At 39.6% G+C, this 18,699-nt stretch overlaps 1 protein-coding gene across 1 annotated transcript in view; it reads left to right on the top strand.

The window, feature by feature from the left end:
* Positions 1 to 18,699, top strand: part of LOC119893551 (zinc finger protein 469) — a 202,108-nt gene that overhangs the window by 945 nt on the left and 182,464 nt on the right. The window lies entirely within an intron of this gene.

Below are 18,699 nucleotides of genomic sequence, written 5' to 3'. Positions count from 1 at the left end.
TAGCCTTCGGGATTTACACTTTCCTCCCTCATAGGTTGTTATTGAATCTTATAGGTAACCAGTTAAAGGCAAAACCTGAGACCTTCATTCATAATAGTTATAGTCTAATTCAGTGGTTCTTAAACTTTTTCATGTCAGGACCCCTAAACTGACACAAAGTAGACCACAGACCCCCATTTGATAGGGGGGTCGACAATGTGATAGGCTTTTGGCTTTTAGATGTTTTATTCCAGAAAGTGTATGAAATCCATGACCAAAATAGTCATGCATTCAGTCACTATGTTACTTATGGATGGAATTATACTGAAAATAAATCACTCCCCTTTTTGCTGGGGACCCCCTGGAACCCCCAATGACCCCTGGGGGTCCCCAGACCCCAAATTGAGAACCACTGGTCTAATCCATTCAGCCTCACTGAAGGTAGCCCTCTTTATCACTACCTGTGCACAGCCTGGGAGTGGGGGGGGGGGGGGGCTTGCATGTCCTTCTTAATAACTTCCAAACTAGACATAATGTAATTTAATTGAAGGAGATATTATCAGTGTTTGGTGGGTGTGTTGTGGCGTTAATATGGGTGGGTGGGTTGCAAGAAATTATGTTCGTTTTATGAGCCGCAGTGCCATAAACATCAGATGTTGCTTGCAGATATTAAGTGTCTGAACCAGAGGCATTTATAAAATGAGCACTGTGGTCTGTTTGAGCAAGTGGCTGTAATGCATTATATTAGAAATGCAAATTTCATTACAAGTTATTACAAGCCTACTGTTTACTGTAAGCTGCAGGAAATTTAATAAGATCAACGCCGCCTCTTTCCAAAGATTCCTGGAAGACTTTCATACAGTACAATACTTTTGTGGGTTAAAAGGAAAATTAAGCACCATTTATGTGGATGCCCTGTCAGTGTTGATGGTAAATGCAGTCAACTGAAGCAATAAATTCCTTAGTGTGTGCTATATTGTCAGAGGAAGCTGAGTTCACCTGCTTGTGGAGCCCATAGACTGTATAAAAAAGGAGTGGTGGAGCCGTGTCGGCAATGCCTACATGTACCAGGATGCATTCCGTGTGGGCTTTTGACGCACATGCCCACCCAGCGGGGCACTGCAGCTCTTAGCTGGCTAGCTGCTGGCTGCTAATCAAAGTTGCACAATGTTGCCAAGCAACTGAATTGTTCTTGAATTTCTTTTTCACATGTAGCTACAGTATCATTACTGTCAGGGCATGTCTATCAAGTAAATTTAAATACAGCAGCAACACACACATACTGGCAGAACGGACTGCCGTATAAAAATAAAGTTAATGCTAGTTGAGCTAGTACTACAGTAGGCGTATAAATTACCACTACTACTGGCTTCAAATGAGGCTTAATGTTCACATTAGTCCAACATAACCCCAGAAAGTGTTATACAATTCAATTCAACTCAATTTTATTTATATAGCGCCAAATCACAACAACAGTTGTTGCTTTTCATAAAAGAGCAGGTCTAGACCATACTCTATGATGTTATTTACAGAAGCCCAACAGTTCCCACCAAGAGCAAGCACTAGGCGACAGAGGCAAGGAAAAACTTCCTTTTAAGAGGCAGAAACCTCGAGCAGAACCATGGCTCAGGGTGGAGCGGCCATCTGCCTCGACCGGTTGGGGTGAAAGAGAGAGAGGGAGAGAGAGAGAGAGAGCGAGAGAGAGAGGACAGGAGAGGAACAGAGAGAAAAAGAGAGGGATGGAAGGAGAGAGAGGGGAGGGAGGCAGCCTACACAATATACACACACACAGGTACAGACAGTAAAGGTGATGTTGCTATACACTAAGTGAAAAACGGTACAGATATTTATAGTAGTGTTAATGATAACAATCGTAATGTTAATGATTATAATAACAATAATAACAATAGGACTAGTAACAATAGTTGTTGTAGCAGACTACCGGAAAGGGGAGAAGTTGTGTTAGTAACATGCAATAATGGGATGAGGTTGCATACAGAGGGAGAGAAAGTAGAGGAGAGAGGAGCTCAGTGCATCATAGGAAAACCCCCGGCAGTCTAGGCCTATAGTAGCATAACTAAGGGATGGTTCAGGACTAACCTGAGCCAGCCCTAACTATAAGCTTTATCAAAGAGGAAAGTCTGAAGCCTACTCTTAAATATGGAGATGGTGTCTGCCTCCTGAACCCAAACTGGAACCTGGTTCCACAGGAGAGGAGCTTGATAGCTGAACGCTTTGGCTCCTAGTCTACTTTTGGAGACTCTAGGAACCACAAGTAACCCTGCATTCTGGGAGCGCAGTGCTCTGGTGGGGTAGTAAGGTACTATGAGCTCTTTAAGATAAGATGGTGCCTGACCATTAAGAGCTTTGTAGTTAAGAAGAATGATTTTAAATTCTATTCTGGATTTTACTGGAAGCCAATGCAAAGAAGCTAAAACAGGAGAAATATGATCTCTTTTCCTGGTTCCTATCAGAACACGTGCTGCAGCATTCTGAATCAGCTGAAGAGTCTTAATGGCCTTTTTCGAGCAGCCTGATAATAAGGAATTGCAGTAATCCAGCCTAGAAGTAACAAATGCATGGACTAGTTTTTCTGCATCATTTTTAGACAGGATGTTCCTGATTTTTGCAATATTACGTAGGTGAAAAAAGGCGGTCCTTGAAATTTGCTTAATGTGAGACTTAAACGACATGTCCTGATCAAAGATAACTCCAAGATTCCTCACAGTGGTGCTGGAGGCCAGGGCAATGCCATCAAGGGTAAGGGTATATCTTTAGATAATGCGTCACGGAGGTGCTTAGGCCTCAGAATAATAACTTCAGTTTTATCTGAGTTTAACATTAGAAAATTACAGGTCATCCAGATTTTAACATCCTGAAGGCACATTTGAAGTTTAGCTAACTGATGAGTTTCATCTGGTTTGATCGATAGATATAACTGAGTATCATCTGCATAACAATGAAAGCTTATGGAATATTTCCTGATAATATTGCCTAAAGGAAGCATATATAAAGTGAAGAGGATTGGTCCGAGGACAGATCCTTGTGGAACTCCATGACTAACTTTGGCATGCATGGAGGACTCATCATTAACATGTACAAACAACAAAATCGATCTGATAAATAGGACTTAAACCAGCTTAGAGCGGTTCCTTTAATGCCAATGAAATGTTCCAGTCTCTGCAATAGGATCTGATTGTCAATGGTATCAAATGCAGCACTAAGATCTAATAAAACCAGTACAGAGACAAGTCCTTTGTCTGATGCAATAAGGAGGTCATTAGTAATTTTCACCAGTGCTGTCTCTGTGCTATGATGAGCTCTAAATCCTGACTGAAAATCCTCAAATAAACTATTGCTCTGTAGAAAGTCACACAGCTGTTTAGCACCTGCTTTCTCCAGGACCTTAGAGAGAAATGGAAGGTTAGATATAGGTCTATAGTTGGCTAAAACATCCGGATCAAGTTTGGGCTTTTTCAGAAGAGGTTTAATTACAGCTACTTTAAAGTACTGTGGTACATAGCCTGTTGATAGAGATAGATTGATCATAACTAGCATAGAAGTGCTGACTAAGGGTAAAACATCTTTAAGCAACCTAGTCTGGATGGGGTCTAAGAGGCAGGTTGATGGTTTAGATGAAGAAATTATTGAAGTTAGTTGGTAAAGATTGAGGGAAGCAAAACAGTCTAAACATATATCTGGTTCTACAGCTGTTTCTAAGGTTCCTGAGTTTAGAGATAATTCGGTGCCAGTTGAGGGCAGGTCTTGGTGAATTTTGTCTCTAATAGCTAGAATTTTATCATTAAAGAAGCTCATGAAGTCGAAACTACTGAGAGCTATGGGAATACTTGGCTCAATAGAGCTGTGACTCTCTGTCAGCCTGGCTACAGTGCTGAAAAGAAACCTGGGGTTGTTCCTATTTTCCTCTATTAATGACGAGTAGTACGCTGCTCTGGCATTACGGAGGACCTTCCTATAAGTTTTAAGACTATCTTGCCAAATTAAACGAGAATTATACACTATTCTGTAACGTTAGCTATTAATTTGTTGGCCTCCAGTACACCTCTGTCCAAGTGAGGAGTAAAACTTTAGCTTAGCGAAATGTAGCTAGAGAATAAGTACGTTTTGCTTTTGAGCGGCATCTAGAGCAGTGGTTCTCAGTGTGGTGTCCGGGGACACCCAGGGGTCCTTGAGGAGGTTCCAGGGGGTCCTCAGCAAAAAGGGGAATCATTTATTTTTACTATAATTTCATCCATAAGTTACACAGTGCCTGAATGTATGACTATGTCTTGTGTTTCATACACGTTGTGTAATAAAACATCATTGTCACATCAAATGACAACACTGGATACAGGAAGAACTGCATGGCAAACTCACTGATTGGACATCGACATAAAATGTAGTGAATTTTCCCTTTAATGTATTAAGCTACATTTTCAAGCAGCAAGTACACTGAACTGGTTGTCAATACCTGGAACACAGGACCTGACCTCAACTATTTCTCTTTCCTTATCATGGAATGCTCTTTGGCAAATGCAGATGGCAACACATTGAATCCAGATTGGGACCATCTGTGTAAATATGCGTCTGGGTATGGATAACATCATATTTAAAGAGTTGTTTGTATTGTTCTTACAGTATGGATCAGAGACGGAAATTAGTGTGTCTTGCAGTGTATTATTGTTCACACTTTGTGAGTTTTAACATGCCAGAATGGTCCTTTGTTTTCAGAGACATTAGGGACTGAGAGAGGTCGACCAGTTTGGACTGAAGCCGACTCTGATTCCATGGGAGAAAGACTGCTTATTTGTTAGCGCCAGAAAGCTCTCACATGATGAAAGGAAACTGCAATTTGATTTTCACTTAGCAGAAGTGTAAGTGCTCTTAGATAGGCTGAGTTTGATTTACCTCCTCTTATCTTTGTTATCTTTATAAATATGATTATGCCAGATGTGGCATGCGGTACAAGTCTTTATCTGGAGCCATAAATGGTTGATATCTTGGAGAATGTTTTCCTTCAGTCCAACCGTACCAAGAGGTCAGCCCAGGAAAACAGGGACTCGGAGGTTTCTGGATCGGTTGAACCCTAGTGTCTGACACTGCTTCCCACTATCTCTGGTTATATTCAACACTGTGTGTTAGTGTGTGCACGCGGCTGATGGGCTGACAGTGTTTGTGTGTATGAAGGGGAGAGAGACGTGTTTTATTGTGTTGATAAGGCTTCATAAAGAAAAGTCCTTGCCTCGTATTTCCATGAGTATACAGCAGGAAGTCTCCTTGTCTGATTATGGGGTTGTACCATGTAATAAATGCATAGTCTTAAGGACAATCCATTCGCTCGCTCACCTAATCCCACTCTGCACAAGACAGCCTGCCACCAAAGTCACTATAGAGGACAAGAGATAGAAAAGCCTTTTTCTGTCTTCAAACATGTCTCTGGATAGACAGGCTGGATAAATGACAGCAGGATAGAGGTATAATGAGTTTTCACATTAAGAGAAAGCAAGACACAGAGAGATCAAAAGGATTGAACTGATTCAGCATGTATGACTCAAACACAGTGTTAGGAGGAAATGAATACCCTTTTCTGAAATTGCAGTGGGCTGTGGTGTGAACAAGAGGATCTTTGGTTGGAAAGATGGATTAAGGCAGATTTTATAGGGGTGAAGAATTACACAGTAAGAGGGAAGAGGAGGAAGACAGCTAAATATCTACAATTTGATTTCTAGTTTTAGCTGTGCTAAAGAGTATTCAAATGTCTAGCAATGATGCAAAAACTGCATGTGTATTAGTGATGGCAGATGCGTACTTATAACAACTGACAGATGTTTAACACTGACATACTTTCATAACAGCAAAACCACTATTACGATTTTCTGCTAAGTTAATGTAGGTAGTCACTGTCTACTAACTAACTGATATTTCAAATATAAGCTGGAAAGTAATTTATACATCCCTTGAGGGTGTATACATATAATTTTCATTGGTTTATCATAGACACTACCAAGATAATTTTCTGCATCTTAACACATATCATTGGGTCAGACCAGTCATTTTTTTCTTTTTAGGTCAATTGTTTTTTATCACAATTGATAGTATAGAGTGGGAAGTGAGAGCAGAAATGGGAGGGAGAGTGGGAGTGACAGATAAAAAGGATAAAGTGGAATAGTTTCACAAAGAGGAGGCCTATTTATAATTTTTATTTATTGCATTGGCCTGATATAATGTGTTATCTAGAAATTATGTTTTAAAAAGTTGGATCATACTATGTATTATAATGAGTAAGCCTTTACCTTTCACAACATCATGTTCACTTTCAGTGGTGTGAATACTGGCAGAGTGATCTTGTTCCGGCGTTAACGTTGCTAGGCTAGCAGGTTTCTCTCATATCTTTTTTTGTTGCTTCAAAAACATTCAAATGAAGAACTGGCTAGGGGAGTATAAATCAATTAAAATAATAGCAATAAAGAATAAAAACAGGTATTGTAATTCTACAAATATTTTTTGTAAAGTGCATAATTTCACAGTTATAATAGCTTCTTTGTTTTGGAATGAGGTTATCATTCCAATATTTAACTTAATTTCTTCCTTAAATACAGAGAATATCGGTTTTGCATTAGCGATTTTACATTTGTGGATATAAACTTAGGAAAAATCATTATAAGATTACTCAGAAATGATTTGTCTTTAAGAACACTTTCAACATTCATAAAACCAAAAATTACATTCTTATACAGTAGTCCAAAATTACAGTAAATGTTATCAATTACAAATCTACAGACATCTTTCCACAATTTCTTGCTGTAAGTACAATGCCAGAATAAATGAGCTGTAGTTTCTTCATGGAGATCACAGAAGAAACACATACTGTCAATATCATTTTTAAACTTCACTAAAAAGGATTTTACAGGGTAAAAATGATGCAAAATCCACAATTTCTTCCTCCATACAGTACAGTGCAAGAGTCGTGGAAAAATGCTTTAAAGTAAGAATGCTAAAGTAAAAAGGCCACACCATCACTTCCAGGACTCCTTGTTCTTTACACTGAAGATAGTTCTTAATGACTTTCACTGTATGTTTTGGGTCATTGTCAGACTGCAGAATAAATGTGGGGCCAATCAGATGCCTCCCTGATGGTGTTGCTGGATGGATAAGTAACTACCTGTATTTCTCAGCATTGAGGACACCTTTAAATCTGACCAAATCCCCAACTGCAGTGGCAGAAATGCAGCCCCAGACATGCAAGGTACCTCCATCATGCTTCAATGTTGCCTGCAGACACTCATTCTTCTCCAGCCCTTCAGCGAACAAACTGCCTTCTGCTACAGCCAAATATGTAAAACTTTGATTCATCAGTCCAGAGTGCCCGCTGCCATTTTTCTACAGCCCAGTTCCAGTGTTTTTATGCATAGGTAAGTCGTGTGACCTTGTTTCCATGTCATTATATATTGTTATACTGAAAAGTATAATATAAGTATAATGCAATTGAATGACATCACTTGTGACAAACTGTACCCTACTCTTCCTTAAACACTAGTCACGTTCTGAAATCTACAAAATAACCCAATGTATTTGTATATGTTTTGTATGTGTATATGTTGTATAGTAGATTGTACCCTGCATGGCATGACTTTTCTTTGTTTTGATATCGAAATTACACTGCGTGCACAATTATTAGGAAAGTAAGTATTCTGAATGAATCATTAGTTCTATGTACATTCCAACTCCAAACCACAAAAACTTGAATACTCATTGGAGTTAATCATTTTCAGGTGTGAGTGTAATTTGGTAGGGTGTGGCGAAAGTGAATGATACCTCATCAACGTGTGCATGATTATTAGGCAGCTTCGTTACCTCAGTTAAAATGGGCCAAAACATAGATTTATCTGATATTGAAAAGTCATTGTAAAATTGTAAAATGCCAGACGGATACAACACTCTTGAAACAGCTAAACTTTTTAGTCGTGAACACCGGACAATGAAAAGTGTTGTTGCCAATAGTTAGCTGCAGAATGCGTAAGGAGAAGAAAAATCACAATTTAACCGCAAAAGACTTGAACAGAATTAAACATGTAGCATCCAGGAACCCATTATGCTCCAGTGCCACCATATTCCAGAACTGCAACCTACCTGGAGTGTCCAGAAATACAAGGTGCCAAGTGCTCAGAGACACGGCCAAGGTCAGGAAGGCTGAAACACGACCACCACTGAATAAGATTCACAAGTTGAAGCGTCAAAATTGGGCAAAGAAATAACCGAAAAGACAGATTTTTCTTAAAGTTTTTCTTGACAGATGAAATGAGAGTGACTCTTGATGGATCAGATGGATGGGCCTGTGGCTGGATCACTGATGGACGCGGCACCACTTTGACTCAGACACCAGCAAGGTGGAGGAGGGGTTCTGGTATGGGCTGCTGTCATTAAGGATGAGATAGTTGGACCTTTTCAGGTTGAAGATGGACTGAAACTTAACTCCCAAACCTACTGCCAGTTTCTAGAAGATACTTTCTTCAGGCTGTAGTACAGGAAGAAGTCCTCAGTTTTCAAGAAGGCCATGATCTTTATGCAGGAAAATGATCCATCATAAGCCTCCAAGTACTCCACTGCTTGGCTAGCCAGCAAGGGCCTCGAAGATGCCCGAGTAATGACCTGGCCCCCATCTTCACCTGATTTGAATCCTACTGAGAACTTGTGGGCCTTTCTCAAACGAGATGTACAGTCAGGGAAGACGATAAACGTCTTTGAACAGAATTTAGGAGGCTGTGGTTGCTGCTTCTGTGAAAGTTGATAGTGAACAGATCAAGAAACTGAAAGACTCCATGAACTGAAGGCTCATGGCAGTTATTGAAAAGAAGGGCAGTCACTAAATATTTTTGACAGGCCAAAATTTTAATTAATTTTGTGTTGTTACATTTACTCTAAAAATTAATAAATTTTATGGCACACTGCTGCAGTGGTTAGCACTTTTGCTATCCAGCAAAAAGGTTGTGGTGCATTTAAATTGTGTGAGTGGTTGTTTGTATGTGTGTGGCCCTGCGATGGACTGGCGACCTGTCCAGTGTGTATCCCGCCTTTTAGAAATAAAATTGACATTGACATTGACATTGTCGGCAGTGTGCTATGGGTCATTGTCCTGCTGCATGATAAACTTCCTCCCGATTAGTTTCAATGCATTTCTCTGTAAATTGAGAAAATGTTTCTGTACACTTCTGAATTCATTCTGCTGCTACCATCATCAGTTGCATCATCAATAAATATTAATGAGCCTCTTCCAGAAGCAGCCATGCGCGCCTTTCGATTCTTACAGCTGATGAGTGGTTTGCATCTTGTGGTGTGGCCTCTATATTTCTGCTCTCTGAGTCTTCTTCGAACAGTGGATTGTGATACCTTCACCCCTGCACTGTGGAGGTTGTTGGTGATGTCACTTACTGATGTTTTGGTGGTTTTCTTCACAGCTTTCACGATATTTCTGTCATCAACTATTGTTGTTTTCCTTGGCTGACCTGTTTTTTTTCAGGACGTTACAAATTTTTGTGCTTGCTATGCCCAATGTTTGTCCAATGGCTCTGGTCGATTGTCCTTCTTTTCTCAGCTTGACAATGGCTTGCTTTTCTCCCATAGACAGCTCTCTGGTCTTCATGTTGGTTTATCCTCTTTAACAGGAAATGCAGTCTTTATAGGTTTGAACAAAGGATGAAAACTTAGAATATTCATGCAGAGTTATTTAATGTTTGGACAATCAACCTAAAAGGCAACACCTGGGCAACAAGAAACATCTGTCAGTCACATGTTCCAATAGTTTTGCTCACTTGAAAAATGGGTGGGTTCAAACAAAGGGTGGTATGTCCTGAGTTGTTTAACACATCTAGATGCGAATACCAGGAAATAAAGGCTGAAATTCTTATTCTTGTCTCATACTCATCTTTTGATCTTAAACCCAAATGTCTTCAGTGAACAACAAAAACAAAGGAATTTGCCTTACCATTCCAATACTTTTGGAGGGGACTGTATATGTTCTCCTAAGCAAGACAAAACTCACTTTTCCTTAGTCAAACATTCAGGTTTGAAGTTCAATAATATTTTGGATTGACTGAGAACATTGTGTTAATTCAACAATAAAATTTATCCTGAGGAATACAATTCGCCTAGTAATTGTGCACGCAGTGTAGATATTGGCCATCGGCCGCCCTGCTCTCTAAACATCAGCATCGGTCATTGAAAAACCCATTATTCTATGCAGAGAACGATCCAATATACATGGCTATCTAGCCAGTAACGTGTTGTTTTAGATGTGAATGGTACAGGTCGTTAGTAAGATTGGATGTAACTGGTAGCTGTAGCAGAGGAGTTCAAAATACAGAACACCTGCATTTCTGGGCTGTGGTAATGAGCAGCTATGAAAAACTGTTTTGATAATGTGTATATGAGCACTGCCGTGCTAGAAAAATGTCATAGGAACTGTTGTTTAACTTTGTCTAGTGGCTTTTTTTGCTCTATTTGTGTCTCCTGATGGATGGAAACCACAGATTAATTTAGGTACTGAACACACTGCTTAAAGCACTATTTGTACAGGAATTATCTGTTCAAAGACATTTGAAATCCAGTTTTCTTTTATGTTTTAGCAAAATATTTGATAATTAGCACCAACCGCTGTGGTGTTTTGGCTAGCATGTTTACAGAGATCATTTCACAGTCAACATCAGCAATAACTTTTTCTTTGGAATTTCTGTTGATGATGGTTTTTGGTCAGGCTAACTGTGGCGACTCTCATTGTTCATGCTAATTACCGTGTTCTTCATCCTCTATTAAAAAATACCACTTTTCCACACCCAAGCCAATTTTCCTGGGAAAGACCTACAGCATTTGAAATAGAGTGTTTAAACATTAAAATGCAACAGCATTCACGTACCAGGCAAAGTTTCAATGTAGGTTAATATTAGTTGGTGGTATGTGGCAAATGTTTAGAAGATCATGTCTTGGAACTCATAGTCAGTCATAAGAGTGGGTTTCTTTGACTTACACGTGATGTCCAAGACATACTGTTAATTTCATAGCACCCTGATGCCTCTTCTGCAGCCTGTCACGTCACGTCATTCTTTTATATTTCCTTAATGACCTGCAAGTGTGTGGCAAAGAGAAAATTAGAAGCAGATCCTCATTAAATCACTTGCACAGAAACAAATCACATGCACAGTTTTAGCTGCAAAACAAGAAACACAAGGAGGAGGATGTGATGTGAACCTCTCAGCTCAGGCCGTTTTTTGGGTGAGCCGTTGGTGTTCAGGTCCAATCAGGGTCCAGCGCTGTAAGACGAAGAGTGGTTCAGGGTTATACCATGGTTATGATGCAAGGAAAGGAAGGAGAGTGGAGAAAAGTCAGGGGGCTCCTTTGCCTTCCAGCTCTGACAATTATCTTTGCAATCAGCGCTGAACAAGAAAGCTTTTATTTCAAGGATCCACCCTGCCTGCACCACTCAGCTCATACGTTACTCAGACCAGGAAAATGAGGTGAATGTTGTTGTACCCAGCTGTGTCTTGGCTCAGCAATAGTTTAGTGCAATTAGAGAGTGAGAGACAAGATCAGGAAACACCCAAAGGCCGTGTTGTCACCGCTAAGTAACATGATGAAGTGAGTGTGGCTGGCAGTGGCCCTCAGAAGGCCTAGGGAGAAATCAGATGTAAACATGAAGGATTAGCAAAGCTCCAGAGTCTGCACTGAGTGAACTCACAACATCAGAGTCAGCCAGTTTGTTGTAAGGGCATAAGGCAATGTAGCATCAATGAGGTCCAGGTCTAGCAGACACAGAGTGCATACAGGCCACTGACGGTTGTTTAATACTTGCAAATGTGAAGACAATAGAGGGTAGGCGTTGATGTCACTTCCCCTTCCGGAACACGCTGGACTGAGTGGCAAAACATCTGTTACCATAGCTGCATTTAGCAAACCGGGAGTAAAAAAAGTGATTATTTGCTCAAATTAAAGGCAGTTGGACTTGACAGTGATCCTTACTGCTTCCCAAAGAACCAGTGGGCCAGCTCTTTTAGATGTGTTGTTTGTGTTTTTGCTGATTCAAGCTAACACTGCTGCTCGTCTTTCTGCCACTCAGAGAGCGTAACGTCATGCGCATACCCTCTATACTTTTGATTGGATTGTATATTTGTGAACTATAACGAGAATATAGTGTTGATTATAAAAGGTGACTGTGGTAATATATTACTGTAGTGTTAAAGCTCTGCAGTAAATGACTTGAGTGATACCATACATTCATTTTTGACTGCCATCTGGTTCACCTCTTCTCTTGATCACATGATCAGTGGGTAGAGGAGTTTGGTTACAATACGCACATACACACACACACACACACACACACACACACACACACACACACACACACACACACACACACACACACACACACACACACATGCAAACACAGACACATTCTTAAATGTCACACTTCCTGTTAACCAAGCTTGAGAGCAAGCCAAACATATTATATTTTCTGTATATAGTATATATTTTTGAAATATTGGTTGAAGCACTTTCTCCTTTCCTGACTTGACAAACCTCTAAAATATCCCCCCCATACATTTTTCACTACCGTTCTTGTTTTCACTTATTTTTGGGGTGTTGTTACCTGCAAAAGTGGTTAGAATGCACAGAATTAAATCTCACAACAACACGGGACATAAGTATTCTGAATCATGCTCATTTGTCATGTCAAAGATTTTCAACAATATTTATTTCTCCCCACACTGGAGTAGCTTTTGTCATACTAAGTTGATTAAAGATCCTCTCAATTTAACCTCATATATCAGACCAATATCTTTATTAACCTATATTTCCAACTGTGGTACCAAATGGAGCATGATCTATCTCTCATCACTCATCCTGTCTTCTTCTTTACTCTGCAACAGTGCTCTACACACATGCAAAAAAAAAACCTTCGGTGAACAACCTGCCATTAAAGTTATGATCGATACATCCCGAGGTAAAATCAGAAGGTGGTAAATTATTCATTCAGGGTGTAATTGCTGAACTCATTTATAAAAACTGGGTTACAAAGCTGTTATTGATGTTGTGTAAGGATCAATTGCTGTCAAAGAGATGATTGTAACTGTGTGCAGGAGATGAATGAGGAGCGAAGATTACTGAGCTGGCTCTCTCTTTGTCTTTTGGCTCAGAAACATTCCTAGTTTATGATGCAGAGTGCTACCTGAAGATAAATTGACAGAAACATGACATTGGATTCCTGAGAATGTGTGAGGGTGTGTGTGGGTGTGTGTGCGTGTGTGTGTTGGAGGTCTATATTACTCATCTGTGTCATTTTACAAAATTTGTTTCTATAATGAAAGTATTGCATTTTTGGGAGAAAGAGAATAAGGCGATGGTCCCTCCCTGTGCCTGAGGCCTCACCTTGGGCAGATGGTTATTGGTGTCTAACAGTTTAAACAGATAGGAGACTGCTCTACATATGAAGTTTACAAAGTTAACAGTGGCAGGTTTACCACTCGGAATTCTTGAAATTTTAATCCTTTTTTAAACAATGCATCCTTGATTTCAGACAAAAGCAGGCTTCTTATTTTTAGCCACAGACCATAGATTTTGTCATTTGAAGAGACCATTGTCACTAGCAGGTTTTATCACCTGCAGTTAGCGACTTTCCAGCTGCCTGGTTTTAAAACGAGTACAATGTAAAATGATCTTAATTATGCACATGATATCTTGCTAAAAGACTTAAGGCTAAAGCTGCATGTCCCATGTAAAAAAATCCTCCAGCAGCATTTCTCTTTTATCGCAATATAGACCTACCTAGTTAGCCCTAGTATTAGATACATGTACATACATACAGCACAGTATTATAAATAAAAATGTAGCCTAATAAAATTGTTAATTTTTGTCTGTATATTCAAACAGTATTTTTCACTTTTACAAGAGAAAAGGTTTTGAGGATCAGCTGATGTGTTTGTCTAACACAAACCAAACCAAAGAGCAGAACACAGCAACTAACAGTACCTAATTTCTCTAATGTAACCTGTAATCCCCAAAGATAATGTAGTTTGCTAATGAAATGCCCCTTTGCTTTCTAAACAGTAGTGTTTAATCCATCCCTTACATCTTATACATTGCTTATGTGTTTTGTGTTTTCTTGTGTGTTTGTCATTTAGAAAGACCACAGACACCACCCACTAAACTCTTTGCATATGGTGTATTGTTCTTATTTTAGCCCACTGCTTTAACATGTGGTGAAATCAAAAGCTTGACAGGCCTGTTGTTCCTAGTTGGAGTTGCTAAGATGTGATTGGACAATTTCCTTTTTGGGGAGAGCTTTTAACAAATGGCCAGATGTTTGATGCATAGGCTATAATGCTTTGTCCACCTTGGCGCATCTTTTAAAACTACACAAATTAACCACTGGTGATGTTCCTAATGGCCCATTCTGTTGTCTGATCTGGTTAAGTATTTCTTAGTCCTGTTTATAACTGGATCAATGCAGATTATATGATGTAATGTCATGGCATTTCCGCTTTAGCTCCGATCAATCAAAAGGCAATCTTGTATTTTCACAGCTTTACATTATGTCAAGGTGCTCTTGATGGAGTTGTGCATACTGTATGCAGATGGTAACAAAGCCTAGAATTAAGATCATGACTTAGGATGTAGTCTTACAGTGCTGTTGAAGAAAAGTGTATATATGCTTTAGAAACTTTATTATAGGGAAGGGAATATCCAAAATATATTCCAAAAAAACACCAGTTTTTACCTCAAGGTTTTTCTCAGAGCAATCAAACACATGTGAGGCAATATCCAGACTGTGGCTGTGGATGACTTGGTGTCCTTTACATATAGAGCGAGCTTCGTCACTAGATATCAGACATATTGTACAAACAGTAGATATTCTCAGGAATGTTCCCACTCTATGCAAGTTTCCCCCACGGATCTGGTGCAGACATTGATGTATAGTTAAGATGTACGCTCATGCACATACATTCTAGCCAGAGACTTCCAGAGTTTGTGTAAAATGGCTTTAATCCCAAAATCTTAATGCACATCATGCAGTCAATACGGTTCAATAGAAATACTTTGGTGACCTAAAAACAGGAATTTCATAAAAAAAGTATGTCATGAGTTACTTCAAGGAACTGTATATTTTCACCAGGTATGCCCTATGGCTGTTTTAATATATGGAAAAGATGAAGTAGAGATTAGAGGCTATTTAAATTCTGAAATTCTCAGCTAGGAAAGGCAATTGACTCCTGACTTAATTGAAAATGTTTGATTTACCTGTTAGCCGGGAAAAAATACCTTGCAATTTTTTTTAACTCTTTTTCTGTGCACCACTGCTGTCCCTGAAGACAGATGATTGTACATCATCATGCTCTGAGAAGAGGAAGCAGTTCATTTGGATTATCTAAACTATGACCAAATGTGTGTGTTCTTATGCACATCCATATCTGTTTCTAACATTGTGGGCTTATGTATCCTGATTTTCATTCAGATTTTATAGTTTATTATTCTCAGTGGAGACATGGCTTGGATTAATGCATTACTGTAAGTGACATTGATATCAGATTGGTCATAGTAGAAATAGAAATGAAGTTCAATATTTTGTGACTTAGCTATCTGCTTTCTTGCCAAGAGTTGGATGAGAGAACTGATACCACTCTCATGTTCGTCCCCTAAATATAAGGCTACATCTAGCAGCTAGTTAGATTAACTTAGCATAAAGACTGGAAATGGGGAAACTGGTAGCAAGGCTCTGTCTAAAGGTAACAAAATTCACCTGCTTCTGAAGCTCTTTAATTAATTAAATTTAATTAATTAATTTTAATTAAAAAGTTATCTTGTTGATTAAGGTTAAACTTTTGGACAGAGCCAGGCTAGCTGTTTCACCAATTCTTCGTTTTATGCTACACTATGTTAACCATATTTCTCATTCTGACGAGGCTTTGTTCACCTATTGAGGTTTAACAGAGAGCGGCTCAGGTAATGAGAATGATTTAGTGGCTAGAAAAGGGAAATATTTGATATTAAGGCATCTTTATACTCAGTTAATCATATGTAACTCCTTCAAATGCTTCATATTTTCTATAAAGGGTAGCAGGCTTGCATTGTTGTAGTGCGGAGAGTTTCTGTTTGAACAGTAGTTTAGGCAGATATTTATAATAGGCACTCACATCTATGTATTATGATATGTGATCCAGGTCATTACTGACCAGGCCCTCCACTCTGAGACACACACGCAGACCTATGAAGTCACTGCTTGTGCTAAGTGAATGTATTTTGATTAGACATTAGATCTTGGTCATTACTGATTCATCTCTGTATTAGTTCTATATATCATTTCAACTTTCTCTGCTGTGATTGTTTCCACATGTCAGGCCCCAGGCTCGACAGGCCCACACAGAGTTGTAGTATCTGTGGGTGTATTTGTGTCTGGGGATGGGGGGGTTCAGGAGCCCCTATAATGGACTCAGACAATCGTGGAGTCCCCTGAGTGCTTCAGTGGAGGGGACACAGAAGCCTGCTGATGACGAGGTAGGTGGTTGGGTGGTGGGATAATATGAGGGTTGTTAAGGGAGGATAGAGGGTCATGCAGTGCAGACTGAGGAAAGAAGGGGATTTGGGCGGACACATCCTTGGGCTTGCTTGGTACTGATGAAAGAAATTTGGATTATAGGGATGCGTATAACAGATGCTTCCAGCAAGATCACTACAGTATTAACAAGTAAACATCTACATCATACACACTAGAGGTATTGTAAGTATGTATGTTTCCAGTTAATGGTGTATATATTTGTGTTTAGCTTCTTGGAAAGGTGGATTACGTAAAGATTAGGGTGTGTTTGGTGCCATGATGTTGTTCAATTCAGCAAAGCCCTTCATCTGATAGTTCTTAAAGACAGGATATGTTTCATATCCATAACAAGCACAGGGGAGCTTTGATTGTCAGTTCTTCCCCAGGTGGAGTGAACATCTGCCCAAATGATCTGTGTTGGGAAAAGCACAGGATAAATGGGGAAAACAGCCGTGGGGCTTCATGAACACGCAAAGACAGACTCACCACGATTTTTCCACCGAAAATGGCTTGCAGTATGATCAAATGACAGACAATCTGTTTGGCAATTTATTCTGCTCGTCTTACTGGCTAGCAGTCCTGGTGGTGATGGGAAGCCAGAGGTGTCAATGTTGAAGGAGACTTTGGAGAGAAGGAGAAGAAACTTACAGGGGGGAGAAATTTGAATGGCCGTATTTTGATTTGTGGCATCCTTTTTTTTGGATAGAGGAGTATTATTTTTTTTTGCAAAACATGTTGCTGATCCTGAGCCAGTGGGACATTTTCTTTTTGTTTATCATTTATACATAAGTCTACACGGGTTGATGGTAAGTGTCAGAGAGGCGCAAACAACCATTTACTTACCCAAGCCATCATCCACAATCAGTGCTTTTCTTTGTTTTAATTCAGAACATTTGTTGGCATATCATTTTTGTTTGCCTGTTACTATTTTGTTAGGTTACATAGTTAACCCTGAGAATATCATATATATTTTTGATTACAGTACCGAAGAAATTGCTCAGAGAATTTTCTGCTCAGTGGACAGCTCTATTCTCAGATAACAATGCTAAGCAATTACCCAGACAGCCGAAAGAAGCGTGTGAACACTATCACCCAAACTGACTGATGGAGGCTAAAGATATTTGGTTTCTGGGTTGTGAAAAAAAAAGTTTGAGGACTATATCTTTCTGCCTGCACAGTTCATGGCAACCTGAGAATGATGTTCACAATGATTTGATAAGAACCAAGTGTTACACAGGCTTTGGCAGCGGCTCTTTGCTGTGTGTCATTATTCTGCACTTGCATGGTGCTAGAGAGCAGCAGGGCATCCTCATGTATAACCAGTATTTGTGCTGAACTCTGGTTGTTCAAGAGATACATCCCTATGTTTCGCTAGGGAAAGTTACATTGTGTAGTACATGGACCCTGAAAAAGGAGGCCCATGGGCCTTTGAAAATAACAGCTTTCCACTACTACACACTAAGCACAGCCAGCCTACCTTGATTCAAACCATGTGCATGAAACAAGATAATGCTTTTTCAAAACACAGTCTATAAAGAATGGTGTTCGTACTGTGGCATGTGCAGTTGTCTTGTCATTATGAATTTACGTTCAGTCAGTGTGGCTTGAGGATCTGACTGGAAAGCTCTCATTTTGTGGAGGGGGACCCATTTGCCTCTGTGAATATTTAGACAGGAAGACCACAGTGGTTATAAACAAACAGCACCTGTTTCAATGCACAAACATGTTGTAGACAATCAGATAAAAATCACACATCACTGTGTTTAAAAAAACAGTCACGTGTACAGTAATTAACCATTCACCTGTGACACTTCCCATACACCACACACAGACTCATCAGTGAAACTCTTACAGTATCAGCCATATAGTCCACAGCAACAGATCTGTAAGATCAGTAAGCTGCTGAAAACCTGCACAAACCATCTCTATTTTTTCCTTCCTTTGTTGTGCCCTCATTTCCACCTGTTAGTGATCTATTTTCTATTTATTTTGTATTTTGTATGTTCTGGCTTTTGGCACAGGGCTGCATGTTTTATCCAAAACCTTGTTTGCCAGCATTCATACAACCCCCCCCCCCCCCCTTTTAGAGTTAGATGCACACTGTGGCTTTTCCTGTGTACATATTGCGTAGCTTGTATAAG

This window comes from Micropterus salmoides, unplaced genomic scaffold (assembly GCF_014851395.1).
Source record: "Micropterus salmoides isolate LMB-PRFRI ecotype aquatic unplaced genomic scaffold, ASM1485139v1 Ms_hic_scaffold_8, whole genome shotgun sequence".
Classification (NCBI taxonomy): Eukaryota; Metazoa; Chordata; class Actinopteri; order Centrarchiformes; family Centrarchidae; genus Micropterus; species Micropterus salmoides.
The sequence above is the reverse complement of the archived record's forward strand: the minus strand, read 5'-3'. Positions and strand labels throughout refer to the sequence as shown.